The sequence below is a fragment of the Martes martes genome, assembly GCF_963455335.1.
Source record: "Martes martes genome assembly, chromosome: 10".
In the NCBI taxonomy this organism is placed as follows: domain Eukaryota; kingdom Metazoa; phylum Chordata; class Mammalia; order Carnivora; family Mustelidae; genus Martes; species Martes martes.
In genome coordinates, this window is record NC_137898.1 from 31,800,117 (window position 1) to 31,821,037 (window position 20,921).

Below are 20,921 nucleotides of genomic sequence, written 5' to 3' on the forward strand. Positions count from 1 at the left end.
ATCTAGAGGTCTTCCCTTCTGTATTTGAATTTAGGGTTGAAGAGTTCCCTATTTATAGTCATCAGCCTCATCCCTGCAACCTATCCCTCTCACCCACCTTTTATGTCCCCACCAGAAAAACAAAAATGAATACTAAGTAGCTGAAAGACAGTCCCTGCTTAAAACAAAGTTCTTGGAGTGAAAGGATGGTAAAATTGTAGCAGACCTAGAACTTAATGACCTATATTACAGCCTGAAGCCAAACCTTAGGTCACATGACTACTTCAGAGGTTCACAGAATTTTGTATGCAGCAGAGTCAGGGGAAGAGACCTGCTTTTCACAGTAAGTCTTGTTGCTTTCTATTCTTTGATGCTGCAACCATTATTCACTGGGGAACTCAATGTGCCATTAGAAAGGCTGTTATGAGAATATGTGTTTTGGGCTATTGAGGTTGAGTTAATCTGCATCTGCATACATATATGTGTCAGGGAAGGTTATTAGGTGTTAGACTAGGCTAGGCACTTGTTACATGCCTTTTAGTCTAACTGGAATAAAGGGGGGGGATATCTTGTTTTTAAGGACATAAAATCTTATACCTCAATTTAGTGAGTTATTATCTAAAATGTATTAAATCTATGAAATCATGTATAATGTAAGATGTTTATTTTTAATGACTGATAATGTGTGATAATTTTCTTTCAGTGGCTTAAGTAATATGAAATGAATAATTGCATACTTCCCACTGTAAATCTTTAATACTTTCCAATGGCACATGGCTAGTTAAATTATTTCTGTTCTTAGTCTTGCATGTTAGATGAGCTATGAAATTCACCTTTTAAGTTCTGTTTGCTAGTGTAGACACTAAAAAATTAATTTATTATTATTATTATTTTACAAAAGGCTTCTAAGTGGATAGCTGTGATTCCATGTGTATATGAGCAAAGAAACCATTTAACTAACTTTTATGGTTTTATTTTGAAAATTAAGCTGATGTGTAAGGAAACTAAGGCCCTTTACTTTCTGTTTGAAGTCTTTAATTATAAGCATTATACATTTGAAAGGCATCCTAAATTAGCTATTATCTTAGCCCTACCTTTATTTACTTTTACATAATTATCCTGGTGAAAGATATAATTATGGCATTATACAAAATTACTAACCCATTTTTAAAAATTTTTCCTAAGTGATAAACACATTACATATGGACTAAGGCAATAAATCTCCAACTAAAATAGCTAGGATTTAATTGAAAAGTGGAAACTAGAACTCCTATTTCTTGGTTAAAAAAAAAACCACCTTATTTTCATAAGTATTTGGGGGGAAATAATGAACAAATCTTAAGATATAATTACAAACTTCTAATTATATAAAAAATGTTTATTTTAATGCCCAATTTAGAGAAGAAAAACTGAGAACCATGTCTTTTAATACCATGGGAAAAGCAAAAGGGTCTCTTTGCTTGTATTTTTCATTTTGTATTATTGTGGCGTGTCAGGGTGACAGAATCACAATGTGACATTTTTATCCTCATCTTTGATGTCTGCAGCATAAAATTATTACTCTTAGAGCGGTGAGAAGGAGTATCTTATTTAGAAAACAATGAGGCTTATTATACAATAATTGGAAGGAGAAATCATCTTCCCTAACTAGCAGAGTGGCTGCCAATCCTCTAAAGGAATGGTAAAAGAAGATGGCCAAGACATAACCCTTCCAAACTTAATTTTAAACAATGATCCAAATTATCATAAAATAATTAATCATGTTTCACTCAAGTGATAATAGATATAAATGTCAATTGACTAGGAACAATGAGTATGTAGGCCCATGGGATATTACTATCCAATGTTATCAAGATGTTATCAACTTGGCACCTCCCCTCTATTTCAAGGGTATATTTTAAATGCTCAGTTGGTTTGGCTTTAATTAGTCATCCTGATGGGTATTCATACCAATCTCTACCATATGTCTATAGAGGTAAGAGGAAGAGATGACAGACAGGTTAAAAAAAAGCATTTAAATTTTAATTAAAATTATTTGATAGTGTTTTAATACACTAAAAGCCAAAGTTTCTTATGATAAAGGAGAGTTTTACATAAGCCAAAGATTTAGAAGGAAGTCAAAATAATGGTAGGGAAGAATCCTTGGAGTGGAGAAGGAGCTAGCAAAATCTTCAAGGAGGAAAGATCAAGTTACATATCAAAGTCATTTTTCGTTTTTTTTAAGTTTTAGGTTGATATGGAGAAGTATTCCAACCTTAAAGACAAGAAACAGTTGGTTAATTAGAGAACATTGAAACAGGTGGGTATGGTTACTATGCCAGGACCTGCATTTGGGTTTTGAGAATTGATTACCTAATGCTCTTCCTCAAAGAGCAGACAACTCAGATACATACGGAGAGTTAAAGATGTAGTCAGGTTACAACATTGTACCTATACTCAATAATAACCTATTATAAAATTAAAAACTGGTTAAGAGGGTAGATCTCGTGTTAAGCGTTTTTTTTAAAGGATTTTATTTACTTATTTATTTAAGAGAGAGATCGAGAGAGAGAGGAGAGAAGCAGAGGGAGAGGGAGAAAGAATCTGAAGCAGACTCAGTGCTGAGTGCAGAGTCCAACATGGGGCGTGATTTCAGAACCCTGAGGTCATGACCTGAGCTGAAACCAAGAGTTGGACGCTCAACCGACAGAGACGCACAGGCACCCCTCATGTTAAGTGTTCTTATGACAATTAAAAAAGAGAGAGATGTAGTCAGATATTTAGCAGACATATGATTATATTTAGCAGATGTAATATTTTCCACATATTATTAGTTTTTTTCATTCAACAAATATTTACTAACCCCCTACTGTGTGCTAGATCCTGTGTTAGGGGCTGCGGATGCATTAGTAAACAAGAACATGCCATGATTTCTGCAACCAGCTTACGGTACAGTAGACAGAAACATCAAGGAAACAAAAAATTAAAATAATGTTTGTAAGTGTGAAAATAGAAGTAACTTACAAGGTACTCTAGGAGTATAGAGGTAGGCTACCTGACCTGGTTTTGGAGAATTAGGATAGACATTTTAGAGGAAGTGACATCTAACTAAAGGAGGAATAAGACTGGTCTGGCAAGAATACTTGCAAGAAAGGGGAAATATGTTTGGCATTTACAAAAAACTTGGAAGTAACAAAATGGGCCACTGTGGGGCCTGCAGATCTAAGAGTCAGACTGCAACTTGGAGTTCAGGAGGGAGATGGGCTAGAGAGGTTGCCAGAGGCAAGCACTGGACTAGATTAAAAATTTACCTAAAAGCACCTCCATAAATATTTACTGAATGAATTAATAAAAATCTACAGTTAATCTGGCTCTCACATAGTAAGTCCTTGAAACTTCAAGTGACTCAGCATGCACATTATATTGAAATAACAAACATTTCATCCTAGGTTAAGATACTAAAAATCTCACAGAACTTCTCACATTTCTCTCTATGGAACTCTTACACACACACACAGACACACACACACACACACACACAGCACATGGCCCCAAAGTAAATCTCACCCCAACTTTTAAAGCAAAGATAAGGGAATTATTGTAGTGGGCAGGGACTATTCCTTCTTGATACAAACAAGCGACCTGAGTGTTGTCAATCATTTAATTAAAAATCGTCTGTAGGCACAATAATTTTATCTTATATGATGGTATTAAGACTTTTTTCAGGATAATTTTATATCACATTTACTAAGAGGAAAGAACATTTTATTTTCTTTTCTTGTCATATTTTTAATAAGATTCATGATGTACCATGCTTAGGCATATAAGTATATTTTTTAAAAAATGTTGAAAAAAAGGTTATATTAAAACCCAAAACAAAAAGCATAATTATTTAAATATTACACAAAACATTTCAATTTGCTTGTTTTCTAAATTTAAAATATCCATTCTGCTTTCCAAATGCAGCAATTACTTTTTCAGATCATAACTATTCAATAATTACCATTTTTAAATTTTTGAATATTTACTGTAAAGCAATGTAGTATCAACTTTTCTGATTAGAAAATAGATGCTTGTGGGAAAAATGGAAGCAATTTTATTTAAAAAAATGTGCAGATGCATCCTATAATAAAAAAGTACATTTAATGATCATATAATTAGATGGGAGGAGTAAGTGGGTATGATAAGATGAATGGATCACAGCTTTTACTGCCTAAGTTAAAATTCAACAAAAATTAAGGCTGCCTACCATTAGAATTGCTATATAAGTTAGACTTTTTTCATTTTATTGCTTTGAAATAAAGTATATAGTTTATTAATTACTTTGATAGTACTCCCTTTTCTTCAGAAATACATGTCATAAAATGTATTATGCAGCTCACTGGTAGAAATTACACAGTTGAAATTAAAAATGTGGAAATAGGGGCACCTGGGTGGCTCAGTGGTTAAAGCCTCTGGCTTCGGCTCAGGTCATGGTCTCAGGGTCCTGGGATAAAGCCCTGCATGGGGCTCCCTGCTCGGCAAGGAGCCTGCTTCCCACCCCACAAACCCCGTCCCCCCAACGCCTGCCTCTCTGCCTACTTGTGATATTTGTCTGTCAAATAAATAAATAAAATCTTTTAAGCAAATGTGGAAATAGATAAACAGTTTACTTTGACACTTTTTTCAGGATACTTACTTTAGGTGATGTTACTGAAATCTCATATGACTCATTTGTAAAGTGTTTTTATTTCAACTTGTATTAGTTGAAATAAAAACACTATAGAAAATAATAAAAAATAAATTTTATATTTGTTAAAAATAATTTATATTGCATTAAAAATATAAGTGTTTCATTGACTATATTGACTAAATAATTATGTAATACTAGAACATTTATAAAAATATCCAAATAAAGTTGATGGTTATTTGACATGTTACTTTAGAAAGGCTCTGTGCAACACATTGTGATTATATTCCCACTTCATAAGATTATAGAAAAAATTGCCCTTATTAAAAGGAATCTTTGCAAGGGAATAATAAACTTTAATTAAAAATAATAGGCAATTAGGAATAAACTTATTAAGTGATTGCTCTGATAAGCTAATTAGTCAAACTTTGTAGGCCATCTGAGTATCTTTAGATAGAGTCACATTTCGACAATCCAGGACGGGTTAAAAAAGATAGCATTTTATCACAACTTCTATATGTGGTCTTTGAAAAACCATTTTAATATCCAAATGCCTTTGTTTAAATCATCTCAATCTTTTCTTTTACAATTTAAACCTCATATTCACTTTGTTCTGCATGTTTGTTGTTAAAACTAGCCTAATGATTAAACCCTCTATATACATTCTTGAAAATTACTTTAGATTTCTCATTTCTCTAAGATATTAATAGTAAGCCCTTTAACATCTCCTTGTCCATCATCTCAAAATATTGGATAATTTCTGATTTTAAAGGAAAATTTGGATTTTGACGATTGTGATATATAGATAAGAGAACATTTCAGGAAGCACAAATATGTTTTTTTAATGACCATAATTTTTAACTTCATGTGAAGCTAACCTATAGGTAGTACTTGTAAGGGTGGAAAATGTTCACCAAATAATTTTGGGTTAAAAAAATATTTGTAGTATGAAAGCAATCCCAATGAAAATTGGAAAAATTAGAGAAAGAAAGAGAAATATCTCCCTTCTGCTACAGGCATAGTTTAAGTCTTGTTTCACAAATAAAAGGACCCTCCCTAGCATATGGAGTAGTTGCCATGTCCTCCCAGGGATGGTCTGTAGCTATGTTCACCTCAGGCTCATCAAGAAGAGGTGAACTGTCAAATATAATTTCAGTCATAGAGTGGTTTGGTTGAGACAGATTAGTGGTATGCAATCATGATAGATAGTTTATCCTAGTTCCAAAATGCCGCTTGGGAAATCTTGAACTCAAATGAACAGAGACTCAGTCATTATTAGTGTCAAAAAGGTATACAGAGACAAAATTTGGTTGGCAGCACGAAAGATGAATCAAGGCGAAAAAGTGGCCAATTGCACGTTCCAAATAGAAATTGAGAGAGGCATATTACAGTTTGGAAACACTTTAAATAGAAAAGTCATACATTATTAATTGTTCAATGATTCATATTTAAAACATGTTCCCCTAAAGTAATAAATTTTTAGAAAGACAATATAAATTACATGTATTCTCTTGTTTCAAAATCTTTATTCTCACTGAGATGCAGAATAAAGAGGCCCCTCTTAGATACAGGATTAAGACAGTGAGATCTTTCTAAAAATTTACATAATTTTTACTCTCTTTCAGTTGAAAATTCTAAGAAATCAGACTTTTTAAGAGAAAAATGGGTTTTGTGGAAATATATTAACATTTAACTGTTACATAATTTGATGACTTTCTTAGGAAGAAATCAGGATATGCTAAGGGCATAAACTTAGAATGTGGAAGAACTTAATGCAAAGATCCTTCCAAATATTTTCTAAACACTGGAGAATATACATTTATAAATTGTAAAATATATTATTCTATTAGCAAACACAAACTTTGGTATCTTTAAACCCCCCCCACCCAACCCAACTGAATATCCACAAAAAGAATGTCCTCAAGTGTCACTGCCTGAAGTGATATGCTCTGACAAATCTAACAGCTCTTTCTGTGTCATTCCTAATGCACTTGTCACTCAGTATTATCCATCCTCATTAATGACAATGGGAAAGTTTATCTTGGGAACACGTTTTAAATCATCTACTCTTTACAATGGGACCATGAAATCTCTTACAAAACATGAGGCGGGAACTACTCTGACAACAAAACCCCTTCCTGGCAGCTTTATTCTTAATTCCTGTTCAAGGAGTAATCTGTTTATTATAAAATCATACAGAACAATATATTAAACAGAATTTGAAACAAGAATAGCTAGTGTGATTTTCAAGCTTACAAGTATTTTTACAACATTTTTATTAGGCTGAAAACACTAAGTTGAGTCCTTTTTGTGTGGTTTCATGCAATCTTCTTTTCTATTCTACATTATAAACACCTTTGAGAAGGATTGGTTTTAGCTAATTTTAAAGCAATTTACAAAGGCCAAAGACATTAATCTTTACTTAATTATTTAGAAAATAATAGTAGGCATTAAAAGCAATTTTGAGTAAAACTGTCCTCACATGTTTAAATTTTCTAACTAAAATGGCAGAAGATTCCAACTCAAGTCTCACACAGCCTAAAAATATTCTGACCAGCCCCCAAGTTACTTTGAATATATTTATATTTTAAGCTTTAACGTGCTCTTATTTCCTTGCTTAAGAAATTCCTATAGTTTAAAAAAAAATGAAGTGAAAAATAAGCAAGAATTCTTGATCCATAGCAGCCACTCAAGCCTTCTGTTTTAACATGGCTATCAATTACAGTGTGGATAATGAGCAGCTAATCTTTCTTTGGTATACTTCTACTGATAAAATCAAAACTTGTTAGAAATATATCGTTATGCTTCCTATTATTCAGTCATTAAAAGTTTAATGCTATATTTTGATTAATTTACTTATGGTAAAATAATCTTAAATAGATTACAATAAATTTGAAAAATCACACTTAGTGTTGATTTTCTCCCTTTTAATCATCTGAAGCTCATTTGTGAATTCAAACATGCTAAAAACAAAAATACTGATTTTTAATATTTAAATTTCATGGACCTGTAATTCATGAAGACTTTTTAGCCTCAGAATTCAAGTCTATTAACACCTTATTTAAAAACAAAAAATAAAAGTTTCCTTTAAAGGATACTCTAAAGATTATATGTGCTTCATGTTTAAGATTCTGAGTTAAATGTACATAAATGGCATAAGATGGTTAATTTAATTTATAATGTTTTGTAAAAGAAATACAAAATCTAAGGAAAAATAAGAAGATGTACATGTAAATCATAATTGTTTCTCATATATTAGGTGTTTATTAGGAAGCTCAAAATAGCAATTAATGTGTGGCTTCAGAAAACACAGTTAGTACTAATGTGATGGGTGGGAAGTTGCTTTAGCATCTGAAAGAATGTTCTAGCAGCTGTACTTGGTAGAGAATGAAACGGGGTGTCTCTAAAAAAGTGGGTTCCTCATGAATACAGAGAGGCTGGGTGAGAAAATATATGCCTACAATAAGAAGCTGGCCTTGAAGCACTATAAGCTCCCTTCTGATTTTAGCATTTTAAGAAATCTAGGTTATTTTCTCAAAGAGACACACCTGCATTATTAATTCAGAAAGTGCAAACTGCACATCAAGTGATTATATGAGTTTATTATTACTCAAAGCATAATTTAAAGACTATCAATCATATCCTCTAAATGACAGCTCTTTCAGTAAGTTTTGTTTAAATTATGTAGTGTTCTAAAGTAGCGGTTCTTATTTATAGCAAACTTTCTCTGTAAATGACCAGGTAGTAAATGTTTTTTGGCCTTGCGTGCCATAAGATGTCAGCTTAGTGATGCAGTGTGAAAGCAGCCATAGACAATTCATAAACAAATAGACCTGGCTGTGTTCCAATCAAAGTTTATTTAAAAAAAACAGTGAGGCTGGATTTGGCCCATGGGTCATAGTCTGTGAACTTCATGCTTTAAAGCATCAGGGGCAAAGTTGGCTTAATATTGTTTTTACTTAGGTATTTTTACGTGAACCAAACCGTAAGAATCTTTCCAATAAAATGATGGGAATGTTATAATATTTGAGTGCTAAAGCAAAGAAATGGCTCATATTTATGGTACTATGAAGAGTATATCACACTTCCAAAATATCTTTACATGTACTCTTTCTGTTTCTTGAGCAAATTACAAATTAAGTCAATAGGACCTATGAAGGAAATGCATTCAGCTATAAATTATGCACTGTAGAAGATTTTCTTCTGAATATAATTGTCCTTAAATTTCTATCTGGGCCAGAATGGTTTTCCAGGAGGAAATTCTTAAGAAGCCAAACCAAAGAATTAGGTTGGGACTTGTCAGCTCTATGTGTACAAAGAGATCAGTGGGATCATTCTTCAATAATGATATTTCTGATGATTTATTATTACAGAAGTGATATTAGCTGCCTTATTACCAATGTGCATTTAAATCTGAACTTAACCAAAATGTTGTATTTATTTTCTATTGTACATAATTATTTCATGCTTAACTCCTGAGTCTCATGAATCTTTTGTAATATTTTTCTTTTAAAATCCATATAGGCAATAAAATCCACTCCACTGGCCCAAGAAGACCAGGGATATTAACAGGTAATTACTGGGTCAAAGGGGATTAGAAGGTATAGGTACTTTAAACCCAAGAATCCGAACTGATTCCTGTCAGCTCTGGGCAACTTTACAAATTTGGAAAATTTATTATAAAATCTTTTAAGATGAAGCATTCAAAATAATTTTCAAATGGCAATAAAATGACAGTAAGGAAGTAATGATTCAAATAGAGTATCAATCACTTTTTGGTAACTAAAAATTATGTATTTCCTCACTTTCTATCTGATAATTCTGGAGAGTACAGCTTGACTTCATTTCGGTAATAATGGTTCATCGTATTATTAGCTGATTTTGAAATAATTTTTTGTTGAAGTATGACTGGTACACAATATCCTACTAGTTTCAGGTGTACATCATTGTGATTAGATATTTTTATACATTATGAAATGATCCCCATGATGTCTAGTTACCCTCTGTCACCGAACAAAGTTATTGTATTAGGGACTCTGTTCCTATGCTGTACATTATAACCCCACGATTTCTTTCTTTTTATAACTGGAAGTCTGTACCTCCTAATCCCCTTTCCCTACTTCTCCTGCTCTCCCAACCCTCCCCCGTCTGATAACCAACAGTTTTTTTCTTGTATCTAGGAGTCTACATTTTGTTTTGTTTATTTGTTTTGTTTTTTAGATTCCACATATAAGTGAAATCATATGGTATTTGATTTTCTCACACTTATTTCATTAACATAATGCCTTGTAGGTCCATCCATATTGTTGCAAATGGATCAGCTGCTGTTTTGAAGGTTATTTCATTTATTTGAGACCTTAGAAGTAGATTAACCATTTATGCAAACTGTATTAGCATTATCAGACTATTGCATATAATCTGAAATGGTGAGATTTTATTATTTATTTTTATTTTTTAAAGATTTTATTTATTTAAGAGAGAGAGAGACCGAGAGTGAGCATGAGCAAGAAGCAGACTCCCTGCTGAGCAGGGAGCCCAATGTGGGACTCGATCCCAGGACCCTGGGATCATGACCTGTGCAGAAAGCAGCTGCTTGACTGATTGAGCCACCCAGATGCCTCATAAATGGTGAGATTTTATAGTCATGCAAATATGTTTTGAGCACTGTCAAGAGGACATTCACTCATTCATTCATTCATTCAATATTTTTTGAGCATATACATGATCAGGCACTGAACTAGGAAGAGGGGAATATGGTGATGAGTAAAACAGACATAAGGTTAAAGCATTTATGCCCTTAAATGAACCATGTTTTCCCAAAGCTTTGGTATTTTATGTAAGAGGCTTAAGCACGATCATGATGTTTTCACTATGCTAAAGAAGTATGGCAGTAAAGCCAAACAAAACATTGTGAAAAGTGGACAGTCGAGAGCTAAACAACAAGCAGAGATTACTTAGATCAGGGATATTCTCGGCTGCTTACATCATGTTTGCCCTTAATGACCGGCCTTAGTATTTTTTTAAAAAAAGATTTTATTTATTTATTTCTTTGACAGACAAGTAGGCAGAGAGGCAGGCAGAGACAGAGAAAGGAGGAAGCGGGCTCCCCAATGAGCAGAGAGCCTGATGTGGGGCTCGATCCCAGGACCCTGGGATCATGACCTGAGCCGAAGGCAGAGGCTTTAACCCACTGAGCCACCCAGGTGCCCCATGGCCTTAGTATTTTTCTATAAAAATCAGTTCTACAGGTTTTTGAAGGGTAATTTATCATTATTTATTTGATTCTTGACTCAAACCCATTATTAAATTACTTTCGTCTGACCCAGATTTGATTTGGCACTGGCTACAAATTTAAATTTTTCGATAGTACCCAGCAAACTCCAAAACAATTAGGGGTGTATAGTTGTGTATCTGAATGGCCAAATTCAGAGGAAAGAATCTAGAAAGTGCTGGATAAATTTATTACTAATTTGATTTTGAGAACAAAAAATGATATACACCTCTTGTATTTGTGTGTGTATGTGTATGTGTGTATACATATAAAACATAAAATCTAAATGTATTAAAATTACTGTAAGGTACAAAATATTTTAATCACTAGTTTCATTTTTATCCTAAAATCTTAATTTATTGAAAAATCCAGTGAATGAATTCATTCAGCACAGATCATTCCTAATACTTTATCTGCACCACCATTTGTCTCCCTCAGCTCATTGGCAAGGCTCTGAAAAGTAATGAAAATAAATCACTGTCTAGTTTGATTACTTTTTCCTACCTATCCCTTATAAATTTTGGATTTCAATACAGAAAAAATGGAGTATATACATCCTAGGCATTTAAAAACATGCTAGCTTTATGGTAAAGAACATTTGAACACTACCGCTGTGCTATGCTTTTCTATACCTGGATGTGATCCAGGTATCTAAACAACTGTGTGCTTATGTGTATGAGCAGGTTTCCTTAAAAACTAGCTACATGTTTTAGTAATTTTCTATAATTATATCAAGAATATAGCACTAGTGCATTTGGTTTTGCTCAGTATCTTAGCAATCTGTTTGTAAAAATATTAATAAACTAGCATTGTGTTAGCTTTTCCCTTTGCCCACTGAATGCAAGAGAAGTTGACCCATTTATTTACAGGCTCAACAAGGGCAATCCATTTCATGCTATAGCACTGACCCTTAACAAAGATCTTGTAAATGAGTAGCCTATTACAATATGTACAAGTGACCTTTAATTGCACCAAGAGGCTTTTTGTGACAACGGTTTTCAATGCTACACCGTAGCTACAGTATAAGCTGGTAAAATATTTCTTAGGTTGTTGAGCGGATATATCAACAACACATCTCCCTATTGAAAAAAAAATATATATATATAAAATTTGAGGCATTTAATAGTCTCCATTATAATAATGCTTTTTAATGACTATTGACTAGAAGGATAAACTTTTTTTCCAATCATGGAAGAATTAAATATTTAGAACTCACATAAAATAATTCATTAACACATTAAAAATGTAATAAAATACAGCTTCATTTTTAATAAAATAGCCTTTGGAAACAAAAATAGTTATTTCAAACTTGGCACTATGTTCATTTTATAATAGAAAAATTTAATCTTAGTAAAAGACACCTCTTCCCTGGAATTTTCACAACTTAGAAATGTTTAGGGAATAATCACATATCCAACAAAACATGCTCAAATACTCAAATACATTCCAAAAGTTATATTAAGTAAAGATATTTAAAGCAAAATTTCAATGAAGTATAGGGTCAGATATTACCACTGATTTACTCAAAAATTTTTGAATGAGTGCAATATATTTTTGACAGTCTCACAAAAAAATGAAACCAAATACTCAATTTCATTAAACCATTCATATTAAGTATCTTATTTCTGGAAGGCTCATGACAAAATGATTTAGTCCGATGCTCTCCAACAATGGTGGGCTGACTTGACAGCACCTGACAAAACAGTTCAGTGAACTTCACTAGACCAGATACAAAGAACCTGAACCAGCTACTCTATGAAATGTCCACTGTGGCATGGAGTTATGACAGTAATAACTCTGATGAAATTTTAATTTCTACTTAAATAAGAGAACTGCTTTACTAGTTTCATGGCTAAAAGCATTTCCATTACACCTCAGTTTCTCTTAATTAGTCTCTTAAAAGTTCTATCTTGTAAAAACTAAAAATTTATATTTAATCTCATATTTCCTTAATGAGAAACATTTTTTAAAAAAGATTTTATTTATTTACTTGACAGAAATCACAAGTAGGCAGAGAGGCAGGCAGAGAGAGAGGGGGAGGTAGGCTCCCTGCTGAGCAGAGAGCCCGATGCAGGGCTCGATCCCAGGACCCTGAGATCATGACCTGAGCTGAAGGCAGAGGCTTTAAACCACTGAGCCACCCAGGCTCCCCATGAGGAACATTTCTTATACTAAACTGTAGAGACTTTTTTAGTAATATTGATCAATAAAAAAGGGAAATATTTTGCAATCATGAGATTTATTGCTTAACTTTCCTTAAAGATGGTATTTGAAGTACTTCTAGTAAATGAAACATTTGTAATAGATAAAGAAATAGGTATTAATATGAATGGATTAAACCTTCATTAGACCAAGTTATGATTAAAAAGGAGGCAAAAAAAGAAATTTTAGAAGACTGAGTTTGTTATCTTACTACCTTATAAATTATATATGCCTTAATTATCTCACAAGATGATGCTTCAAAGATTATATATGTGAAATAATTCAGAAAAAATATAACAACATGGTAACTATGAGCAAATTAGTATTTGCAAAAATACCTGCATGTTGAATGCAAGTGAACACAATAATACAATAATAATACACTGAAACTAAGTTTTGGTACTTCTGAACCATATCAAAATAGTGAACCAAAGCAAGGGAACCCTGTTTCTTTGTATAGAATATTTTCCCCACATTATGTAGCTAAGATCTAGAAATTCCACAGAAGTGGTTAGTGCTTTAGGGAATGGCTTTATAGTTTTGCAAATTAATTTTTCTATTAAAAAATACCTACCAAATACCAGAAATCAGTAAAAAAAAAAAATAAGGAAAAGAACAATCTTGCAATCCTAATGTTATATAAGGGAGAATTTATGGTTAATTCATTCTGAATTTTATAAGGTATTTTATAAAAATAGAGTAGAAATGCTAGGGGCACAAGAATTTTTAACATGAATGTTAAAAGATTATATACCAATGTGTGTGTATATTTTTGTTCTTCTTTATGTCTCACGGCAGAGGCTTTCTGGCTCATGCACTGAAGATGGGATGGCAGGGCATCGTGGGGCGTGGTGAGTAGTTGTTGTTTCAGAGCCAAGGCTCTGGTAGAAGTGTCATTTCTGTCAGTTATTAACTCTGACCTTGGATAAGTTAGGTTACTTGATCTCTTTGAACCTTAAGTTTCCTCAATTATAAAATGTAGATACTTGTGGTATACAGTAGTTGTGAGATCTCTGAGCAATGCCTAGAAAGCACTTGTGGTAGTCCTAGGACCGTGCTAAAGAGTCAATAAAACTTATTATTTTAAAATCAATAATAATTAACAGAGCTCCTGAACATGTTAACTTTCCAGTGTAAATCTGTACATGGTGTTAAAAGATCTGGATTTAATGCTAGTTCTATGACTTTGGGAAGGTCACGTAACTCCTTACACTTCCTCACATTACAATGTGTGTACTAATGCCAATGGCAAGGGCACCTGTGAGTGTCAAATAAGAGTTAGATATGGTAGTGTATGTGAAAGCACCCAACACAATGCCTAGAATAAATGAGATACTCGATACATGTTTTTTTAAAATATACTTAACGGTAGACATGAATTACTCTAAAAATAGTACTTTAACAATTTAACCAATATTTGTGGAACACCTCCCACGTGTGCTTGGGATTTTGCCACAAAAAAGACAAACTATGTTCCTACTCTTGTGAAGCTTACAGCAAAAAAGGCTGAATCATGTTGAAAAATAACAAACTAACTGATAATTAATTGTAGTAATACATGCTACACTGAGAATTAAAATAGGGTATGTGAGAGCAGATAATGGAGTGAATACTTCAAATGGGCCAGTCAGGAAAGATCTCTCTAAGGAGACTGAGATATTTAACCTGTGATCCAATGACAAGAAAAAGCCATGAAAGGATGGAGGGATGAACATTCTGGACATATGCTGTGCAAATATCTTGACGAAGGACTAAAGATATTTTGGGTACAAAAGTATCCCCAAAGTTAAGTATATTAATCACAAAGCTCATGGATACCATATTTATTAAGCTCTAGAATATGTCCTTTCTCTTCTAGGCATTTTGGAGGTTATATTAGTAAAATACATGTTCTCACCTTCTACCTGTTGAAATGGGGTAGCCATGATTTGTCATTATTTTTTGTTTTCTGTTTTTCAATCTTCCTCAGACACCATAAATAGCACATTGTGGTGGGTAGTGGTTTAGGGAATACCATATAAACTGGGTGAGTTCTGCTACAGCAGTTCTACAAATGCTTTAAGAAAATCCTTGAAATACTGCAATATGGTTTTCCTGGAGCCATACAATAGAATACATACAGAAGTGTTTGTATCTGTAAAATTCAGGATAGAAGACAGAGATTTTTTTCCTCTTTGTATCTATTCTTAGACGATGCCGAATCTATACCATCCTAATCTCAAAAGTGAGACTGCTGGACCGTAGGTACCACAGAATCTTTAACAGACTCATGGACTGAAAACTATGTAGCAAGATTCTAAATATCAGACTTTTGCTTTGTCACCACCTTGCTGACCATATTCCTAACATGTAGTATGACTTAGTATAAAAATTTGTGCAATGTGAACCATTAGATTCTAAGTTCAATTTATAAAATGACCATTTTTATATAAAAATTATTCACAGTCAAGGTGTCATAAAATAATTTAAAATACTTCTCAAAGAAAGAGGATTTATTTGATGTGATTTATTGGATGTAACAATATTTAAGTTTAATATCTCAGGTGTTGATGACCATACAGAAACTTTAAAACCTATAATAGCCAAATATGAATTTACTCTTCCTTGCCAAATGAAGCAATGATGTTCTGCTAGCCCAACTCACAGGAAGCATGTGAAATGAACACAAAAGCACACAGGCCCTATGCTGCCTAAGGGAAAGTCAGCAAGATGGCAGCTTCAATCATTCGGAATAATACTAAAGCAGCCTTAGGCTTTTCTCAGAATGGAAACATGTCACTATTACTGCAATATTCCAACAAATCAGAATGCAGAGAAAAGAACACTTATGCAATCACATCCTGGAAGGGCACTTTACTCAACATTTAAGTGGAAAATAATTATAAAGAAATTTCAGAAAAATTGTCAGTGAACAAAAATGACTCAGGGAAAAATGTTTTTTCTTTTAATGCGCTTAATAGATTTTTAAAAAGCTTACCACTTAGAATTTCCTTTTACATTCTCCTTAAGGAGTTATTAATGTAAACACTAATTTTTATGAAGTGGTAAGTGAAAAGTTTGGGATTCAGGCTGCCAGTAAGAAATATTCATTTTCCCTCTGATACAGTACTATTACTTCGGAAGTTTGATCAAAGTGGATAAAGTTTCCCAACATTTATATAGGAAGTTAAAAAAATGCTTCAAATATTTTGGGAACTTACCTAATCAGTATACTTCTAGCATGTGTCTAGTCATGTAGCCATCTTTGGTCAATCATCAAAAAATCAAAGGCAAATTGGCATGACTCAACCCTAACTTTAATACCGCATGATTGTGTCGTGTAAGCTTGTTTTGTGTGAGAGCTGCTGTGGTTTTAGTAGAGAGATTAACAACCGGACCTAAGCTGGCCTCCAAACCTTGCCCTGCTGATGCCTCCAGCTCTTTGAAGTCTGACCATCATACCTGGCAAAACAACAGTGAGAACCAGGGTGGTGTCAGATCTAATCAAGTTGGTCACTGCAGCAGAGCTAACTATGGGGTTCACTAATTGGCCCAATTGCGGATTATACCTTTTGCTACAGATTCAAGACAATAATTTAGTTAAATGATGTGTTTTTTTTTTCTTATCTCTTCTAATTAAGATTCCAGTGTGGGAAGAAATAGGATTAGACAGAGTCTCAAAACTGTGTTCCCCTTAAGGTGGTATGCACTTTTGATAGGCTCACTACGACATGTGAAATATAAAAGAGCACAGTCTTACCAACTTCTGGAGAGTCCGTGAAACCTGTATGACCTTACTGGATGTCTACCTTACTTAGGAATTAAACTGTAAATATGGGGATGGTGATATAATGAATATATTAAGATGTAAACATGTACAAAATGACATTTCCATTGTTAAAGAATGCTAATTTGAATTTACTTTTGACAAGTGATTTGATCTGTATGAACAGATGCATATGTTCCACTTTGATTTTCTTTTGCTAACTGCAGTATATCTGGGAATTGAATATTGCAGTATTTGTAGAGGGTATCATTATCAGAATAGGTATATTGGACTATATGTTCCCTCGTGCTATGACTTAATGCTCTTGAGTCAGACATTTATGTTTCCGTTATTTTTCTTTTTAGTGTCATAACTGTTTATTGACAAGTAAGTTAACCAATCCTCTCCTGTACCTCTAGCTATAGTGAACAGGCCCCTTTCTACTTCCCATTTAAAACTGGAAAAACTATTGGTACAAAATGTAGGCAAGTAAGGAAACCTAGGACCAAAGATATCATGCAACTCTACATTGTCCAACATTGTCATAGTGACTACAAGAGTTTATGGTTTTACAATATGTAAAAATTTCAGATAATTCTACTGAATCATATCAAGTATATTGTAGTACTATATAAAGCTGATTTATACTGATAGCATATAATATTTTGGTCTTAATACCTAAGAAGGAGTTTTCTAAGTAAAAATAGTTGTCAAAACAGTTGTGCCAAAAATAGTTGTTACTTAATAAATAGTGGTTTATCAGTTCTTCTGTGAGAAAGTTTTTGATGACTGGAGAGGTACTGGAGTCCTGTGTTCTGAATTAGGGGCAAAATATTAAAGAAAATCTTGAGTAAACGTAATCTACTTTGATTTTCTGGACTCTCAATATTCATTTAATGTGCAAAACCCACATAAATAAACTATTTATAATAATTACTATTTTTGGACCAATTAAAACCTATGTACGTATTGTTTATCCTTATTTTTGAAAATTTGCTGTTATGATATCATCAAATTAAATGAAGCCACATTTCAAATCCTATCAAATCTTACTTGTTTAGATATTACAATTACATCATAATGACTAGTATAAAAAAAAAAACTGGTTAATGATGATCCCAACATCAGAGAAGCAAAAATTACAGAACTGAAAAAAAAAAAAAAAAAAAAAAGTCTAAGTAGTTATTTCAGCTTGGAAGTGAAGCTATGTACCCAAGTTATATTTCAAAAGGAACTTAATGGAGAAGGTAATGTTTATCACTTGCCCGGTGGAGTTTATATAATACCTATAGCTGTACTGTTTGGACAATTTTTCAGATGCTGTAACTTATCTATCCATATATGTATTTCAGCAAGATTTTATACCTGCTAAGTGTATGTTCTGTTCTTAGTTCTGGGATAGATAGGAAGATGAAAAAGACATAGTTTCTATATATTGAGTCTATTATTATATCTTAGTAAAGCCTTTTGTTATAAAATATTCAATTACTATATAGTAAGTATAAATAAGCCAGTAGAGGGCCTGGTACACAATAACGGCTTAATAAATCTTGCTATGATTGAATAAAGATTATGTGGTAAGGCCAAGGAATAAGTAGTATGTCACGGTTAATCAAATATGCTAGAGAGTTACCATGTACAGTTTATAAGGATTATAAATTTTTAAAGAACTGGAAAGCTATTTTTTTTTTTTTACCTGAAGCCAGACTGAATCAACCTTAAATTTTCTCTTTTACCTATCCAGAATGCATGCCAGGATTTTAGTGTCATTACTATAGATATGATTCTGCTACAGTTTTTGTAGAGGGGCGAATTTATAGAGCTTCATAGCTGACGAACACTAGGTATTAGTAAAAATTTAGTGTGATTAGATAAATGCTTCCACTTGAATCTGAATAATACCAATACACAGTCCAAGAAGAGAGAAATATTCTTTTGCCTTTTCCAAATCACTCAGAAAAATTAAAGACCACTGTTAAAAGCTGCTCTACTTGTTAGAGGACCTTGGTGGCTGTTAGTAAAAAAATAAATAAATAAATAAATAAAAATTTAGTTTTCGTCTATAAAAAAGAGTATTTAAAAAATCAAAGAAAGGGTACCCTAAAAATAGAAATGAAGGTATTTTCCTGGACTTTTTTTGCTCCTTGTTTCCAAACATGCCAACTTTGAGACTATGTGACTGATAAGAAAATTCCGCCATGTAACAAATCTACCTGTACGGAATCAGAAAACATATCTGCTTTCCCTGCTAAACCACCTTTCACTTCTGAAAGTAAAACGAAGATTCAATGTCTGCTATATTAGAATCTCATACTTTATAGACTAGTAGAGTACACATTTTATTATTATTTTTTAGTATCAGTTTAAAAAAATTTGTTGTGCATATTAAAACAATGTCACTTGATAGATATATTTTCTCCTAAAAAAGGAATCCTCTTGTTTCCAATTTCTACAATATATCACCAAAGACTTGCTATCTGTTTGGTTATGTATTTTATAAGGTACAATGCTGTATTTAAATCATTTAGTCTTATGTGAACCACATGATTTTATCTTGTTATAATTACACCTATTTATGTTTCTGTTAGGTTTGTTTCATTCTTAAACACCAAATTGAATTTTATGGCATGAGTGAATAAATTATTTGGAATGTGCTGCAACTATATTTCTATGTATAAAAAAAGATGAAAGTTATAAGCCAAAAAGGTAAAGGATTTGAGCAACTGTATTAAATATTAACTTTTTAAAAACCAACCACCTATTTGTGTTTTGTTTTCAAATATTTCTTCCAAATCACAGGTGATCAATTATAATTGTTCTCTTAGGTTAGAATGTTGGGAATAGAAGAGAGGAAATGGAACAGAAACCTATGTGTTTTATAAAAGATGTCACGTCAGCTCCAGTGGTAAAGTGTAGTGACTACTAGAACCTAAGTTCACTCAAAGGAGAGGTCCCACTTGACATTATTTAGTCCTTTATTTCTATCCCCTCATGCCCAAAATAAGACTCAGCGTGTGTGTGCATATACGTGTTGTGTGCATGTGTGGGAAAGAGAGAGTGAGAGAGAATAAACATGATTCACACTACAGTGCTACTTTTTTCTCTGGGTGCAACAGGATTTTCACTAGGGAATCTGCTTGGTCAGTGTGTATGATGATAGACACAATATCTTAGACCTGGTTGTTAGAACACTCATTTGGAAGAAAGGCATCGTGCAGAGGAAAAAAACCCCACATTTTTAATGAAAAACATAAGTTCAACTTAAAAGGAAACGATGAGGCATGCGTTCTTGTGACACTAACTATAACTTTGTCCCTCCAAAATTTTTAAGCAAAATATCGCTTAAAATGGGTAAATAATAATGGCAAATTTCTCAGTATTGTATCAGAAAAACTGAAACAAAGTTTGAACAATTACAGTGCTGGGTTCCATTTCAATGGTTTCTTCTGAGAACTAAAGCAAATTAGCTCAAGAATCAGTATTTTTACACTCTCGATCTTTTGGCTTTAAGTGGCTTTTGAAGGGAGTATCCCCAGATGAGAAACTTCTAACACTCCTGCCGAGATGACCTGCTTGAAGAACTGGCTGCCTGATTAACTATTAACTGCTCTCAATAGGATTAGATAATTAAGGACATTGATGACCATTAATTAGGAGGAGGGCACATTAATTTGTCACTGGATAGGGCCCTTACAATGATTTATAGGTTAGTGCTACTTGCAAATGTGAAGGGAAAGAGAAAAAGAGAGAGAACCATGAAGTCACCTTATCAAGTGGCCGGCTAAAGAGGGCAGAGGGTCAAAAAAGGGCCAAAGTGGTCACTTAAGGGTGAAGTCCCAAACACCAAAGCAGTGCCAAGCCACATTGACCATCATTTGGTGATGAAGTTAAAAATATGCTAATTTATTGGTGGCAATTCTCTCTTTTTATGGTTTCAAGCAGTTAAGACAAGTGGCCTGCTTAAGAGCTTTTCATTTGAAAAGAGATTAAACAAAATGGTTTGTCAAGGCTGCTTGGCTGTTTTATGTCTTTGTTAAAAAAATTGCACCGACTATACTGATAACTATCACATCACC

The 20,921-nt window shown here is 33.1% G+C and overlaps 1 protein-coding gene across 2 annotated transcripts in view; it reads right to left on the bottom strand.

Moving 5' to 3' along the window:
- Positions 1-20,921, bottom strand: part of ELP4 (elongator acetyltransferase complex subunit 4) — a 247,570-nt gene that overhangs the window by 96,931 nt on the left and 129,718 nt on the right. The gene's annotated exons all lie outside the window — the stretch shown is intronic.